We start from the raw sequence: 13,094 nt of genomic DNA, 5'->3' as shown, positions 1-13,094 counted from the left end.
TCGGGATCCTTGCTCAGCAGGGAGCCTGCTTCCCCTTCTGCCTGCTGCTCCCCCTGCTGGTGCTCTCTCTTTCCCTCTCTCTGACAAATAAATAAATAAAATCTTTTTAAAAATGTAAATTTTAAAATATGTAAAAATTTTTTAATTTTTTAAAATTAAAAAAAATTGAAACAACAATAACCTAAAATGTGAGAGGGAAAAGTAAAAGTGTAAAGTATGATAATTCTTTGGAAGTTAGGCTGTTATCATTTTCAAATAGTCTTACAAATGTTTAAAGTTTTTTTTTGTTTTTTTTTTTCAGTTTAAAGATCACAGTTTATCTTTCTATAATTAGATCAAGAGAAAAAAATGAAGACCCCACTGGTAGCAGGAAGAAGCAAGAGTCTTCTAGGGTCTGGCATTTGATAAGATAGATATTCACTTACTGTGCATTTCCATTGTTTTTCCATGGCAGAACATATAGTAGAGACTTGGGAATGTACATGCCTGAAGCCAGGTTACTCTTATGTTCCAGAACTATGTTGCTTACAGGACTGTTGTTGCCACAGTATTTGGCTGTGACCCAGACCAAGGGGTGCTAGTCTGTTCCCACAGACCTTTATCTCAGTCTTCATCACAAAGAGGACACTGCCATGTGCTCTCAGCCAGAGTTTCTTATCCAAGGTTCCTGGTTTGGTTGACAGCATTCTGCTCAATACAATCTTCATCATCACAGCTTGAGATATGATGACTGATCTTGGCCCAAGGAACCTGATGGTGAGTGTTAAAGGGATAAGTAGCAGATTTGTGACATCAAGATGATTCTTTCTGTACTTGATAAGATGATAAGGAAACCTGCACACCCTGATCCAGTGGTTTTTATTATAGGGGCACTGTAATAGCCTTTAGAGTCCAGGGAATTGATGTGAGTTTCTTCTATGTTGAAAATGAAGGAGCTGAATACAAGTGCTCAGTGGAGGCATGTTCTCCCCACAGTCACCTCTCTACATCTGTACCCCAGCAACATTCACATCTGGCCTAAGACATTTTACATAAGCCTCACAATAACCACAAGAAAAATATTAACAATAATTACTCAAAAGACCATTATAAAGAAGTCAAAGCACACTGATATCAAAGGATATTAAAACACATTTTAAAAAGACAGCAGTATAAGGAGCAAGGAACAACAGATCTACAAAACAAGCAGAAAACAGTGAAAATAAGGGCAATAATAAATCTTACCTATAAATAACTACCTTAAATGTAAACAGATCAAATTATCAATTCAAAAGACAGAGAATGGCTGAAGGAATTAAAAAAAGCAAGGTCTAACAATATTCTGCCTATAAGAGGCTCACTTTAGCCTTAAAGACACATAGACTGAAAGTGAAGGAATAGAAAAAGACATTTCAAGCAAACGGTAACCATCAAAAGGCAGGAGTAACTGTATGTATATCAGACAAAATAGACTTTAAACTAAAAATGGTATAAACAGAAAAAGAAGGTGATTATATATACTGATAAAGGGATCAATACATCCAGAGGATATAAAATTTACAAATATTTATACGTCCAATAGCAGAGCACCTAAATATACAAAGCAAAAGCTTAAAGAGCCAAAGGAGAGATAAACTATGATATAATAATAGTTGGAGACTTTAATACCCCACTCTCAACAATTATCAAGAAATAATCAACAAGGAAACAACAGATTTGTATAATACCTTAGACCAAATGAACCTAACAAACACATATAGAACATGTTATCCAACAACAGCAGAATACACATTTTTTTCAAGCATACATGGAACATTATCTAGGATAGACCATATGTTAGACCACAAAACAAATCTTAGAAAATTGAAGAAGATTGAAATCATGCCAAGTATCTTCTCTGACCACAATGGCATGAAACTAAAAATCATTAAGAGGAGGAAAACTGGAAAATTTACAAACTCAGGAGAATTAAACAATATGCTCCTGTACAACCAAAGGATCAAAGAAGAAATAAAAAAGTTTCTTGAAACAAACAAATATGGAAACACAACTTGCCAGAATTTATGGGATGTAGTAAAAGCAGTTCTAAGGAGGAAGTTTCTAATAATAAACTTCTACACTAAGAAGAAAGAAAGATCCCAAATAAACAACCCAATGATATCTTAAGAAACAGGGAAAGAACAAAGTGAACCCAAATTTAACAGAAGAAAGGAAAAATAAATATTAGAAAAGAAATTAGAGAACAGAAAAACAATAGAAATGACTGACCAAATAGTTTGTTCTTTGAGAAGATAAAATTGACAAATCCTTAGTTAGACTAACCAAGCAAAACAAAACAAAACAAAAACAAAGGACTAAAATCAACAAAATTATAAATTAAAAAAAAAGACATTCAACTGATACCACAGAGATTCAAATGCTCAGAATATGCCGACAATCTGGATGGCCTAGAAGAAATGGAAAAATTCTTAGAAATATATTTCTTTGGGTGCCTAGGTGGCTTAATGACTATTAAGCATCTGCCTTCAGCTCAGGTCATGATCCCAGGGTTCTGGGATGGAGCCTCCTATCAAGCTCCTTGCTCAGAAGGGAGCCTGTTTCTCCCTCTCCAGTTACGTTGTGTTTGTGTTCCCTCTCTTGCTCTCTCTATCATTAAGAAATAAAATCTTAAAAAAAAAAAAAAAGAAATATACTACTTACCATGACTAAACAGGAAGAAATAGAAAATTTGAATATATTAATTACTAGTAAGGAGGTTGAATCAATAATCAAAAATCTCCCAGTTAAGAAAAACCAGGACCAAATTGCTTCCCTGGTGAATTTTACCACTTAAAGAATAATAAATATCAATCTTTCTCAAACCCCTCCAAAAAATAAAAAAGAAAGAACACTTCCAAACTCATTTTACAAGAACAGCATTGTTCTGACACCAAAACCAGAAGAGGACACTGCAAAAAAAAAAAAAAAAGAAAGGAACACCCACAACAAAAAAACAAATCTGCAGACCAGTCATTATTCTTGATGAATAAAGATGAAAAAATTCTTAATGAAATATAAGCAAATCAAATTCAGCAGGAAATTAAAAGGATCATTTACCATGACCAAGTAGGATTTATCCCTGTGATGCAAAGATGGCTCAACATATGCAAACCCATCAATGTGACATTAATGGAATGAAAGAAAATAATCATGTGATTATCTCAAAAGACTCAGAAAAAGCATTCAATGAAATTCAACATCGATTCATGATAAAAAAAAAAAAAAACTCCTAAAAAATTAGGCCTTGAAGGAATATATCTCAACATAATAAAGGCCATATATGACAAGCTGACAGTGAGCATCATACTCAATAATGAAAGAATGAAAATTTTTCTTTTATGGTAAGGAACAAGACAAGGGTCCCCACACCTACCAATCCTGTTCAACATAGCACTGGAAGTCCTAACTATAGCATTCAGACAAGTAAAAGAAATAAGAGGTGTCAGAATTGTAAAGGAAAAAGTTAAAATTGCCTGATTTGAAGATGACATGATTTTATATATGAAAAACCCAAAGTCTCAACTCAAAAACTTTAAGATCTAATCAATGAATTCAGTAAATTTGCAAGATACAAATTTAACATACAAAAATCACTGGTATTTCTATACACTAACACCAAAATTTCTGAAAAATGAAATGAAGAAGCCAATCCCATTTACAACAGCATCAAAAAGGATAAAACATTTAGGAATAAATTTAAGTAAGGAGGGAAAAGATCTCTATGCTGAAAACTATAAGACACTGACGTAACAAACTGAAGAAGATGCAAATAAATGAAAAGGTGTCCCATGTTCATGAATCGAAAGAATTAATGTTGTTAAAATATGAATACTTCCAAAAGCCATCTGTAGATTTAATGCAATCTCTATCAAGATTCCAATGGTATTTAATTGGATAATCACATGTAAAAGAATGAAGCTGGACCCATATATTATACCACTCACAAAAAACAACTTGAAATGGATAAAAGACTTAAATATAAGACCTGAAACCAGTAAACACCTAGAAGAAACTCCGAGAAGAAAACAGGAACAAAGCTCCCTGGCATGGGTCTCGGTAATAATTTTTTTGTATAAAATAACAAAAGCACAAGCAATAAAAATAAAAAATAAGCAAATGGTACTGCATCAAACTAAAAAGCTTTCGCACAGCAAAAGATACTATCAATAAAGTGAAAAAACAATCTACAAAATAGGAAACATTATTTGCAAACCATGTATCTGGTAAGGGTTAATATCCAAAAAATACAAAGAACTCATAACAACTCAATAACAAAACAAAACAGAACAAAAGAGTAAAAACAACTTAAAATACAGGAAAAGGACTCAAACATTTCTCCAAATAAAATACACATAAGGCCAACAGTTATGAAAAGATGCTCAAACTCACTAGTCATTAGAGAAATACAAATTAAAACCACAATGACGATTAGAATGGTCATCATCAAAAAGACAAAAGATAACAATGCTGGTGTGGATGTGGAGAAAAGGGAATCCTCCTGCACTGCTGATGGAATTGTAAATTGGTACAGCCACTATGGAACACAGTATGGAGGATACTCAAAAAGATTAAAAATTAGAACTGCCATATGATCCAGCAATTTCATTTTGGGATTATATCCAAAGGTATGAAAAACACTGACTTGAAAAGGTATCTGTGCCCCCATGTTCATAGAGCATTATTTATAATAGCCAGAACATGGAAACAACCAACCAAAGTGTTTATCAATGAATGGATAAAAAAGTTGTGGTATATATATTCAATGGGATATTATTCAGCCATAAGAGATAAGGAAATCCTACCATTTGTGACAAAAATGAATGGACCTTGAAGGTATTATGGTAAGTGTAGTAAGTTAGAGAACGACAAATAACTGGATGATCTCACTTCTATGTGGAATCTAAAAAACAAAAACAAAAGACAGGAAAAAAACCCCTAATTCATAGAAAAACTGACCAGACTTGTGGTCACCAAAAGGAGTAGAGGGAGGGAGAATCAGGGGAAGATGATCAAAAGGTACAAGCCTTCAGTTGCAAGATAAATAAGTACTGGGATGTAATATACAACATAATGACTATAGGTAATATAGTATAATATACACAAAAGTTGTTAACAGAGTAAGTCATCATCGGAGATGAATTATCTCTAAGAATTATCATAAGGAGAATTTTTTCATTTATTCTTTCTTTTCTTTATATCTATACAAGAAAATGGATATTAGCTGAAGCTATTGTGATAGTCATTCTACAATATATGCAAATCAGTAATGATGTTGTATACATTAAACTTCTATGGTGATGTATGTCAATTATTTCTTAAGAATACTGGGGCAAAAGGGAAAATTTTTTCTTAAGAGAATAGATGTTGGTATCACAGAGACCTGCTTTGACTATGTCTTTGACATTAACCATTTAAAGTTGTATATATTATTTAACATCTGCACTTGAGTTTCCTAACCTGTAAAATATATAGCATTTTTTATTGTGTTACTGGGAATAGTAAATGAATAAATGTATATAAAATGTTTGGTACAGAGCAAACCTTCAACAAATGCTCATTTTCTACAAAACAACTTCCTCAAAATAATCTGCCAATACTATATCTTTCTTTACAAAACAGTATCTTAATAATGGTGGTGAAAATTAGTTTTCCAATCACATCTATAACTAAATTTTCTTCCAAAATAGTCTGGCCACAAACATGGGTATGACTCTTCTTTTTAATCATGAAAAAACAAAGGTTTATTTGAGATGATCTTTTAGGTCACAAAATTATAATACTGTTTAATTTTTTTTTTTTTTTTTTTTGCTATAGAAGAGTCTGTCATTTCAAATATAATGAGCATTAATATGTAGGTCACATAAATCAGGCATAGCATTAATCTGTTTAATATTTTAGGATTTTTTTGTTACTATTCTTCAAAGAGATAGCTGATTATATTGAAGTTAAATGGAAACCAAATAAAGATTATGAAACTCAGTGAAATTCATGGTGAGAAAATGAAGAGACTACTGACACAGTCTAATCAAATGAGGGGTCCTCCTCACAGATAAACAAAGCTAAGGGGTGTCAGAGGCACTGGTCACTGTGTCTGCAACACATTAATTGAGGTTTGAAGTCACTGGGTCTATAGCCTTCTTAAATCCTACATCCAAGGTTTCTCAATATACATTTGACCCTATTCCTCCAAAAAAGATTTAAAATAAATCCCAGGGGTGCCTGGGTGGCTCAGTGGGTTAAGCCTCTGCCTTCAGCTCAGGTCATGATCCCAGGGTCCTGGGATCGAACCCCACATCTGGCTCTCTGCTCAGCAGGGAGCCTGCTTCCTCCTCTCTTTCTCTACCTGCCTCTCGGCCTACTTGTGATCTCTGTCAAATAAATAAATAAAATCTTTAAAAAATGAATAAAATAAAATGAATAATAAAGAAAAAATAAATAAATCCCAGTTCCTGAGATGAAATGCCATTCTTTATTTAATTTCACTACTCTTTCTCAGTTTGTGTGTGTGTGGGGGGGTGTTGTTGTTGTTGCTATTGTTTTGTATGGCTGTGTTCCAACAGTACACAAAAGAGCCACTGGTATAAACTGATACAGAAGTAGGAGCCTTGATATCTCTGCTACTTATATTTCTGCTCCCACAGTATGGAGACTCTCTTGACATTATGATTTAAGATTATTTTTAGATATTGTTAAAAAATAGGTTCCATTTAGAGACACTTGAGAGATGCAAAACAAGAAGAATGAAATAAAAAATATACCCTTAAATGCTGTTTGTCCTATCTTTCTAGACAATTTGGGATCTGTAATAACTCATCATGGCCTTATAACCTAAACAAGACAAACATATTTGGAGTTTTGACCACCTCACAGCTACCAACCTGGGAAGTGCATGGAAAAAGAAGCTAGGAAAGCAGTGCTTTGCAAGTATGCATTTTTCCTTTTAGATACAGTCTCTTTTTCATTGGTTTCCACATCCTCTAGAGAAAAAAAACGGGAGAAGGTCAAATGCAATATTTGATTCAAATTTAAACCCATAAATTTGTCAGTTTGAATTGCTGCTTTCTTTCCAAAGGCATTTAAAACAATTTACTTTTCTTATTGGCCGCAACTGACTATGATCTCAGCTTCGTTGAAAAGGGACTCTGTTAAGTCTGAGAGAATGTGGGTATGTGGCTCCCCCCAGCGGCCACTGGGAATGTCAGCACAGTTCGGAGAGGGGGAGAAAGTGATGCTTTGAATATCCCCTGCCAAGGCCTGCTGTCCAATCTTCTTCACCACCTCGTAACAGCTGGTATGTATGCAAAGATCACACGAAAAACAGGTAGAGGTCAAATCCAGGAGGAGTTCCCTTGTGTAGAAAATCAAGTTAAAGTAACGAAAGTACCAAGATAAAATTTCCAAGAACTTCTGAATCTTCAGTAACACGGCTAAACTTGAGGGAGAAGAGATGGCCAAGGAAGAGAAAGGAGCAAGGCTTTATCCCACACAGCCTTTCACTTAATAGTTTAATAGTTTAATAGTTTCAGATTTAGAAAAGAGTAGAAGGAAAAAACCATAATATCAGGGGACAAGCTAATACCAGAATATTCAGAAGCTGCCATGCAATTTGGAGTGAAGACAGACACAATAAAAAACTTGAATGTACTGAATATATTCCAGCTGAGAGCCCACAATATCAGCAACTCCCAGGGGTTCCAGGCAGACACTCAGAGATTCACTGCATCAGAATCATCAGAATTTCTCTGCCTCAGCCCAGGTTTCAACCCTATCCCACATACAACATTGCCTTGACTCTCTTGAGGGTTCGACCTTCACAGCAGCCTCTAAATTGAAAGCACAGCTTCTGAGAAAGGAAAATGCTTTGGAATAAAGATAGGCAGATATATCTGCCTTTCAAATTTTTAAGCCTCCATATTCGGCAGCGCCAGTGAACCCACAGGCACTGCGCACAGAAAATTCACAGCCATGGTGACTGCTCAGATAAGAACCAGGAGGGAGGCTAGGCTAACCCCTCCTACCAACAAGTCTGAGAGCTTGTCCCACCTCTTAAATGTGTCTCCTTCACAATTCATGCAAAAGAACTCCTCCTTGGCTTTGTCCCTTTTCTGGTCTCTTTTCTTCTATTTTTTACCTCTACCTGGCCTCTGGTCCCTAACAGTCACCTCTACCAGGTCACTTTCCTCTACCTCCAAACACTGTTCTTTTCTGGGTTCAGAGCATGACTTCTCCATTTCCCTTAATCTTCATCTAATGAACTTTCCTCAGCTTCCCGTTATTACTAACATGTGAAGCAATCTGTTAAGGGATAAATTACTGAAGAGGTTCTGCTACAAAGCATTACAGAGTCATAGAGCTTAGAGCCCCAAAGGGTCTCAAAATATAATGTGGCAGAGCTTTTAGCTTACAGGCTGTTAAGGTACCTCTTTGAATTTTTCAGATGCTGAAATTGAGGCTTAAAGCAAGTAAGTGTCTGGCCCACTGATAATTACCTGGAATTTGCAGCTTCGTAAGACATAATATTTCCCATTATAAATACCACCTCTTACACATAACAACATGGAAAAGGTTTTGAGAAAAGGGTTAGGTTTTTTGTACTCATTGAGCGTTGTCACTTAAATAAGAAGCCACCTGACAACACTTGGGCTTGAATCCCAGTATTAGAAACAATCTGCTTTTTATCATTTTATTTTATTTTTTTTTTTAATTTGATAGACAGAGATCACAAGTAGTCAGAGAGGCAGGCAGGAGAGAGAGGAGGAAGCAGGCTCCCTGCTAAGCAGAGAGCCCGATGCCGGGCTCGATCCCAGGACCCTGGGGTCATGACCTGAGCCGAAGGCAGAGGCTTTAACCCACTGAGCCACCCAGGCGCCCCAACAATCTACTTTTTAATTATAACTCTTTTGTCTTTTACATTCTTCCTTTTTCTTCTTCACTTCAATATGAATAATTAGCCCTTTTTTAGGTAAATGTCTCTTCTCTGGCTATTGTGTATGAACACAAATATGTTCTCATTTTAAGGTATATTTTTTCACCTGCCAGCTGTCATTAAAAATTACATCTGCAAAAAGCAAGCCTACCTCATGGTTTTTTATGTTCTGTTTTGCCCATGAAGGTTAATTGCAGTTCTGCTCCCATAGCTTCCTCACTGCTGTGGAGTTAACCATGGGTTTGCTGTGCTGGGAAAGGTTTATCAAAGGTCTGGAATGCAAAACAATGGCAACAATAAATACCAATTAGACCCAAGCCCTCTGCTCCCACTGCCTGCACAGGCTGAAGAAGCAGACCCAGTTTGACTTCAGTGAGACTGGAGTCTCCTACAGCCACTGAAGAGGCTGGAGACCTGTTTCCAAGACAACGTTTAGATCACAGGTTTTCCTGCCTGATTAATATGGTAACATGGACGGGCAAGTGAGCAGCATCTTGGGCCTCTACCTTCTCAAAACAGCTTCTCTTGAGGTCTTGCAATTGTATCCGGCCTTAATTAACCAATTAGGAATATAAGCGATATGGGCATCTGTTACCTGGAGTTTACTTTGTCACGGGCTAACAATACGAGAAACTGAAATTGGGACTTGGTTGTAGGACAAAGAACACCTAAAGCAAAATAAAAACATATACTTTCCAATTTGGACAGACTTACGCATTTCTCACCTGTCTTGTGTATTTCCCTTTTTTAAATTATTTGCTTTTGAAAATGGAATAAAAAATATAGGTAGAGTTATCTAAGAACATATATATGTAGTGATATATAAACTATTCTATCACATCAGGAAGATGGGATTCCCTTTAAAACACTCAGTTATTTGAATTTAACAGAAAATTGCTAGTGATTTAACCAAATCATTGAAATAGTGACACAAATACTAGCTACAGTGACCTCTAGTGTTCTAATGGCTAAAGAATCAACAGTTGTAAAAGCTGCCTGCCCCATTCATTGCGATTAACAAAAATAAAATCAAATTATAATTTCTGAAAATGAAAGAGCTCTAACCAGTAAGTCTTACTTTACTGGTTACCATCTCCATGAAAAGAATATCACAATAAAATTTGGGGTGCCTGGGTGGCTCGGTCGGTTATGCGTCTGTCTGCCTTCTGCTCAGGTCATGATCCTAGGACACTGGGATTAAGCCCCATATGCAGCTCCCTGCTCAGCAAGGAGTCTGCTTCTCCCTCTCCCACCTCCTGCTCATGCTCTCTCATTCTCTCTCTCAAGTAAATAAATCTTTTTAAAAAAAATATAACAATAAAATTAAATAATTTTAATTATTAACATTTCACCATCCTAATGTTGTCTTTAAGTTTCCAAACGTTGCTTATAAGAATACATATCAATATACTTAACATCATATATTTTGTCCCATTTAGTGTGGTTATCAATTTTTTGTAATTTTAGAAAATATTTTAGTTTCTTGACTCCCAACGTGGAAATCAGAAGTTGTAAACAGAAACATCAAAGGACTTCTCACTGGAAAAGGGTTAAGCACTGACACTATACTGAGTGCTTTCAGTGACATGAGTTTAGCTCCGTCTTCCAAAACACAGGTCCTATTAGCCAACAAATGAGATCACTAAAAATAAAAATTTAAGTAGCTATGTAATAGCATCTAGAGAAAAATAACCTAAAATACAGAATGCTTGGAATTCTGCTGTTCAGATTCTAGTCACCTGCAAGAGTGACAAATCTATCAATCTACATCCGTCTGCCCTAAGATGAACCTGGTATGCGAAACAGAAATTGTTTAACTAGGAGATATACTATTATGTCAGTTCTGATAACATGGTAAGAATCCTGCAATTACGATTTTTCAGAAAAAAAAAATTCTATCCACTCAGGTCCTACAAATTGATGAACAAGGATTCAAAATAAGAAAATAAGTGATTTACATTTCTCTTCTAATGAATCCTATCCTCCACAAAGAAATAGTGACTGAAAACAAACATTTCTATAATGTCCTCATTTGTGTCTTTCATTTGATCTATGGCAGGATCGTCCTCTCATCTCATCTGTTCCATAAAGCAGGAGGAATACTGATCTTGGAATAAGATGCTTAAGTGATAGTGATGTATAGGCTAAGTTCTTGAAAAGTATGGAAAGGCCATACCTCATCCTTTTAAGAGGACACTAAAATCATTAGCTCATATTTCATGAAACATTGCATTTTTCATCCTTTCACGCTTTTCATTTATGCTACTGTTGTGAATGGAGACATATAGATGAAAGAAATGAAAAATTAGGAGTAATTAACCTTGAACTAGGACTGTTTTTTATACACAGTACTTGCAGCTATCTTTTTCACTTAGCTGTTAAGTCACTGAACGAAGTTCGATTTTTATTACTTAGGTATATTGGGATTTAAAAAAAAAAAGAGGGAAGAAATATGTATGTGGATAGATGGGGGGAGCTTTTAAAAGGTACATAAATTGAAGATGAGTTCAACACTCATTGAGACACTAAATCACAAGAAAAATTAAAGTCAAAAGTTGAAGAAAGATTAGTTTTCCTCTTTTCCTCTTTAAAGTTGATGAGTAAAGATCAGAATAATCCAAGAACTAAGCAAAAAAAAAAAAAAAAAAAAAAAAAAAAAGAGGGTTATATGGGGACAGTATAGTTACCAGTGATTCCCCAAAAAGCTAAACACCTATATAGCCCAGAAAAGAAGATCACTGAACTTATGATGATATCAGAGACTCCAGAAACTGGATAAAAGACATTTCCTATATCTTTAGCAACTCTAGTGTAAGTTAAGAGCATTCAAAATATTGTGATATTGGGGCCTCTGGGAATTGTTTGTTTGTATATTATCTGTTAACTTGATGCTTGTTATATTAAACTTCTTTTAAAGATTATTTATTTTAAAGAGAAAAGGCACATGTGTGGGGAGGGGGAGGCAGAGGAAGAAAGACAAAGAATTCTCAAGCAGACTCCCCACTAAACACAGAGCCAATATGCAGGTCAATGCAGGGCTCGATCCCAGGACACTGAGATCATGACCCAGCTGAAATCAAGAGTCAGACACTTAACCAACTGAGCCACCCAGGTGCCCCTATATTAAACCTCTTTTAAAATAAACTTGTAACAAGAATTCAAAAAATAGGAAGGTTAAAAAAAAGTCTGGGCACTTATACTTCAAGACAAAACTGTGCCAAGAAGATGGCATTTCTTAACTGTGAGACCTTCAGGTCTTCAAGGGTCAGGTAAAAAAGTAAAGAGTTTATACAATTTTACCCCCCTTTTTTTTCCAAAAGATGAGAAATCCTTAAGTTGTTTTAAGTTAATTTTTAAATTAATTCTATAACCTTGAGATTCCATTTATTGTATAGTCATTTTAGTTAATATCACAAAATATATCTTGAAAATAACAAAACATTGATGAAGGAAATTAAATACACAAATGGAAACACATCCTATATTCATGACTGGGAAGACAATATTGTCAAAGTGTCCATACTACTAAAAGCAATCTATAAATTCAATGCAGTCCCTATCAAAATTCCAGTAGCATTTTTTTACAGAAATAGAAATTCTTTTTTTAAATTCCACAATTTTATGGACATTGGGGAGGGTATGTGCTATGGTGAGTGCTGTGAAGTGTGTAAACCTGGCAATTCACATACCTGTACCCCTGGGGCTAATAATACATTATATGTTACTAAAAAATAAAAATAAAAAGTAAAAATTTTAAAAAACATGATGAGGCAAAGACATTTCCTATTGTTTTCCCCTCCTTTTAATAAAACTCACTTTCTTGGAAAAAAAAATTCCACAATTTATATGGAACCACAGAAGACAACAAATAGCTAAATCTATCCTGAGAAAGAACAAAGCTTGAGGCATCACACTTTCTTTCTTTTTTTTTTTTAATTTTTATTTTTTATAAACATATATTTTTATCCCCAGGGGTACAGGTCTGTGAATCGCCAGGTTTACACACTTCATAGCACTCACCATAACACATACCCTCCCCAATGTCCATAACCCCACCCCCCTTCTCCAACCCCCCTCCCCCCAGCAACCTTCAGTTTGTTTTTTGATATTAAGAGTCACTTATGGTTTGTCTCCCTCCCAATCCCATCTT

At 35.2% G+C, this 13,094-nt stretch overlaps 1 pseudogene; it reads right to left on the bottom strand.

The window, feature by feature from the left end:
- Nucleotides 1–421: 421 nt before the first annotated feature.
- On the bottom strand, nucleotides 422–8,545 carry LOC111156160 (annotated as a pseudogene).
- Nucleotides 8,546–13,094: the final 4,549 nt, after the last annotated feature.

Source organism: Enhydra lutris, unplaced genomic scaffold (genome assembly GCF_002288905.1).
Source record: "Enhydra lutris kenyoni isolate GAN:26980312 unplaced genomic scaffold, ASM228890v2 scaffoldscaffold3, whole genome shotgun sequence".
In the NCBI taxonomy this organism is placed as follows: Eukaryota; Metazoa; Chordata; class Mammalia; order Carnivora; family Mustelidae; genus Enhydra; species Enhydra lutris.
Note: the sequence above shows the minus strand (reverse complement) of the source record. Positions and strands in the feature narration are given on the sequence as shown.